Raw genomic sequence first — 5,350 nt, forward strand, 5'->3', positions numbered from 1 at the left:
TTCATGAGTTTTTAATACCAAATTTTCTCTTGGGATGGTCCCTCAGACCTCCCTTTGAGTTTCTGTTTCTCTCTTTTAAAAAAATAAGTATCTTTGCTATCGTCCACTGCAATTTTAAGCATATGATGTCACAGCGTGGTGCACGGCTCCTTCCTGCTCTGATTATTTACAGCTGTTCCAACCTAATGATGGAGGAAGGCCTCAATTCTTGTAATTGTAGGGTCCAGATTAACAACACTTTGTCTCTCCAAAACTTTTTTTGAAGATCTTCCTAAATCTTTCACATGGCACCTTCATTCAAGTGGAATGTCTGGAGTTTGGTGGATGGCATGTTTTGCGTAAACCTTCTACTGCCCAACAGATATTCTGAGAACAAAGAAAGTCTGTTTGCAGTGTGTATAGAGTAACTGGGACTCACAGTTTACATTTTTAGGGACAGGAATGGCTTGTGAGTATATATCTGTTGAGGGGAGAGTTTGGAAGTGGAAGATTAGAAGACAGAGGAGGTATGTCTCTGCCCTGGTGAAAATTTCCACCTAATTTGATGCCTAGCCAGACTCTCCCATCCCCACATACCTTTTCTGCTGTGATTTCCTTTCCACAGACATTTTTGCTGTTCCCATCTTTAATTTCTTCTAAATATGGGGTACGGAGGGTGGAATCAAAGGCAGGCTCCACCTGAGACTCTTCATACTTTAAGACTTAAATGTGGACTCCTGAGATTTATGTCTCCCTACTCCTTAGAAGGTTGGATGAGATTGCAGGTACTTTTTAAATTTGTCATGGAAGGGATAAGGTACACACAAATATCTAGAACTGCAGTTCTCAATTGTATCAGACCCACTATCCTCTTTTTATAATGAAACATCCCCTTCACTGTCCTGAAATGAAATTCATTTATGACATAACTTATCAACACTGAAAAACTTTTTTAAAATTAACATAATGTTCTCAGTGCAATATAAAGGATAAATAAAATTAGAATTAGGGGCTGTGATCAAATAATTGTAAACAGGTTTTTCACCCACATCAGTGCCCTGAAAGACATTTGAAAGTTGGGTAGGACCATTTCTTTCTTCTGTGGAACTGTTCCACACATCTGCCAATCCTGGCCTCCAGCCACCAAATACCAGTCAGCATGCCCTGAATCATTGTAATAACCAAAAATGCACCCACAGTTTCCAGAACCCATTCTAAAAGTTGATACTGCCCTTGTAGAGACCACTGGTCTCAGTAAGAATGCTTGTGTATCAGTTCCTTTGGATACTCTCTTCATTAGCATTTCTAGGTAACAGTGCAAGACAGCCTGGCCATACTCGCAGGCTGAGTTCCAGGGCTTGGCAAGCCTGAACTCAACAAGCATGCTCATTTGCATGGACCTATTTTTAGGCCACTAGTTTTAAAATAGTGCACTCACACACTCCATATTCACCAAGATCCCTGACCATGACAAGTGATGACGCTTTGGTTGGGGAGAGGCCATGCTGTATGTAGATTGATAGTTATGTAGTTAAGTAGAAAGAGTATTTATTTTGTTCCATATTTAAAATATAGGGAGGTAGAAATGATGGGTGTGTCAATGTGGTAGGTTGCTAAGACAGGCTGGTCAGCCTTGAACTTTGTTTCTTGGTCCTTTCTGATGCTTAGCTTGGGCTAAAGGAGGCTCTGCACTGTAAATATATTTTCCCTGGCCAAAGACATACACTAGTATTTCTGTCTGCTGAATAAAAAACTGAAGCCAAACAAGATTCCAAAGGGAATAAGAGCCTCCTCATCATGTCCCTTGACACACACTCTTATTGAGTTTTGGCCAAAAAGAAAAAGGAAAAAATATGGTATGTTTGTGGAAACTTCTATGAGTCACCCTTCAACATTTACCAGAGGTCAGTGTTCTGCTGCCAGAATAAGCTAATATTTGAATGGAAGATGAGTTCTAAGTAATCTAAGGGAAAACTTAAGCAGCAAAATCCCTCTACACCATCATCTATAATATTACATTTGCCCTTCTTAAATTATTCTTATCCAAGAGCATGTTTATTAGCTTAACCCCAAGCATGGTTTCTGAGTGCTACAGTTCTTACGTGGGCCAATAAGAGTAAGTGGGTTTGCCTGGACCCAGCCAGACCATGGCTTCAGCTGTGAAGGAGCTACAGAAAGATCTAGAAGAGGTGAAGGTGCTGCTGGAAAAGGACACTAGAAAAAGAATACATGATGCCCTTACAGCTGAAAAACCCAAGATTGAGACAGAAATCAAGAACAAGATGCAACAGAAATCACAGAGGAAAGCAGAACCTCTTGACAATGAAAAGCCAGCTGCTGTGGTCGCCCCCATTACAATAGGATATACAGTGAAAATCAGTAATTACGGATGGGATCAGTCAGAGAAGTTTGTGAAAATCTGTATCACTCTGACTGGAGTCCATCAAGTCCCTGCTGAGAATGTGCAGGTGCATTTCACAGAGAGGTCATTTGATCTTTTGGTAAAGAATCTAAATCAGAAGAGTTATTCCATGATTGTGAACAATCTCTTGAAACCCATCTCTGTGGAAGGCAGTTCAAAAAAGTCAAGACAGATACAGTTCTTATCTTATGTAGAAAGAAAGTGGAAAACGCAGTGGGACTACCTGACTCAGGTTGAGAAGGAATGCAAAGAGAAAGAAAAACCCTCCTATAACACTGAAATAGACCCTAGTGAGGGATTGATGAATGTTCTAAAGAAAATTTATGAAAAGGGAGATGATGATAAGAAATGAACCATTAATAAAGCCTGAGTGGAATCAAGAGAGAAGCAAGCCAAACAAGACACAGAATTTTGAGACTTTAAAGTCCATTTGGGAACTGTGATGTGGAAATATTATGTTTTCAATAAAGAAATTTGGTGAGGTACAGAGATATATTTGACAGCTAACCATTTACACAGCCTTCCAAGTAAAGGCAGTAAATTCTCCACTTCATTCTGGAGGATTTATTTAAATAAAACACACTTATTAAACACTTCCTCCAAAGATGGTTTCCTTAGTAACCTGGTCATTTTGTTCAATAAAGAGTAATAATGCATTTCTGTGTGAAATGTAAAAAAGCAAGTCTTGACTACTGCAAATGCCACATTGTTTAGCATAGAAATAACAAGTTATTGTTTGCTTTCAAGTTCCTGACATCAGCTCCCACCAGTATAAGAATTAGTACAAATAAAACCTGATTTTTTGCATATAAAAAAAAAGAAGAAGTGGGTTTGGATCAATGACGGACAGAAAAAAATTACTCTGAATGGAGAAACCATTCATTCACGTATGCATTCATTAGATACCTTACTCAGCTTAAATTCACTTATATTACATACTATCAGCTCCCTTGACCCCTCTGACACTTTGAGATACTCACTTGATTAAACAATGACCTTTGTTAAAGGCCACATTCCCCACCGTCCACGCCTACACTTGTGTAGCTGAAGGTGGCTGCTGAAGAAACTAAACCATGCTGAGAGATCCCACTTTAAATGATGATTATAAACCATGAGTAGGCCCTTAATAACTTCTGACAATCATACTGCATTTCCTTTTATTCTCCTGCTCTCCCAGGTGATATTTCACTACTTCTCCTCTGTCCACAAACTTCAAATACCTAGTCAACATCCATTTTGGCTTTTAGAAGCAGACTTAGCTGGTCCTCCTCATACCTCCCTGGCTGCTCCTTCTCAGTCTTTTCTGTTGGGTTCACTTCATCTCTCTGACCTCCAGAACATGGAGTATTCCAAGATTCAGTCCTTGGACCTCCTCTTTTTTCTATCTTCACTCACTTATTTGGTGATCTCACCTAGTCCCATGGCTTTAAATACCATTTAATGTGTTGTGTCAGCCTACATTTTCCCCCTGAACCCTAGATGTATATATCCAGCTGCCTCCTTAATATCTCCACTTGGATAACTAATAGACATCTCAGATTTAACAATTCTAAAACTAACTCCTGATCTCCTCTTGCTGCTGCCCTCCCACCAAACACTGTTTCTCTTCTACTCTTCCCCAGTTGCTCAGGCCAAAATCTTGAACTTGTCTCTGATGCCTCTTTCTCTCATACCCCAGATCTTATCTGTCACTTTAACCTTCAACATATATGCAGAATGTGACCACTTCTCACTACTGCCATCTCTCACCTTAATTAGTGAAGGAGCTTTCCAACTAGTCTCCCAAGTTCCATCTCTGACACCATTCAGACTCGTAACACAGGAGCCACGGTAATACTGGGAAAACACAAATCAGAGAGGATAATTCCTCTGCTCAAAAACCATCCAATGATACTTTTAGTAAAAGTTCAATTCCCTTCAAACTCCACATGCTCTGCTTCATGCCCATTACCACTCTGACTTCACCCCTTGCTTCTTTCCCCCTTGCCTGTTACATTCTAGCAGCACTCTCCCCACTCCTTGCTGTTCCTTGAACTTTCCAAGCTCCTTCAGATCTCTGCACTAGCTGTTCCTGTGATATTCTTCCCCAGACATAACTCCTTCTCTCAGATGTCACCTTCTCGGTGAGCCCTTTCCTGTTTACCCATCTGCGATCATTTTATGTATCAAGTTGGCTGAGACATGCGGCACCCAGATATTTGGTTAAACATTATTCTGGGTGTGTCTGTGAGGGTGTTTTTGGATGAGATGAATATTTGAATCAGCTAGCAGCTGAGTAAAGCAGATTGCTCTCCTGAATGTAGGCTGGCCTCCACCTATCAACTGAAAACCTGAATAGTACCAAAAAGCTGGGGTAACGGGGAACTTTGCCTGCTGACTCCCCAGTCTTTCCTGCCTTCAGACTGGAATACACATCATTGGCTCTCCTCATTCTCAGGCCTTCAGACAGGCTGGGTCTGTTGCGTGTCCACTACTGGCTCTGCTGGGTGTCCAGCTTGTCAACTGCAGATTTTGGTTCTTCTTAGCCTATTGGTTCTGTTTCTCTGGAGAACCCTAATACAGCAGGTAAAATTTCAACTACCAAAAGCTCCTGTTTTCCCTTTCCTGTTTTTTTTTCTGTTAGCATAGAAATAACAAGTTATCGCCATCTATTAGAACATAGATTTATTTTACTTATTTTTTTATTTTTATTTTTTGCCTCTATCTGTCAACCAGAATGTGAACCAGAATATATGAAGTACTGGGCAAATATTTATTGAGTGAATGAATGCCTATTGTATGTAAAGCATGAGCTTTAGGTGCTAGTGAAACAGAAACAGAGATGAATAAAATTATGTGGGTAATAGTAGCTCACAGGACTATTATGGGGATTAAATGACTATGTAGCACTGGGAATAATGTCTAGTATAGTAAATGCTATATTAAGTTATATATAACTTATACATGTGT

General features: G+C 40.0%; 1 pseudogene; it reads left to right on the top strand.

The window, feature by feature from the left end:
- Positions 1-2,126: 2,126 nt before the first annotated feature.
- On the top strand, positions 2,127-2,816 carry LOC108397442 (calcyclin-binding protein pseudogene; annotated as a pseudogene).
- Positions 2,817-5,350: the final 2,534 nt, after the last annotated feature.

Source organism: Manis javanica, chromosome 1 (assembly GCF_040802235.1).
Source record: "Manis javanica isolate MJ-LG chromosome 1, MJ_LKY, whole genome shotgun sequence".
NCBI lineage: Eukaryota > Metazoa > Chordata > Mammalia > Pholidota > Manidae > Manis > Manis javanica.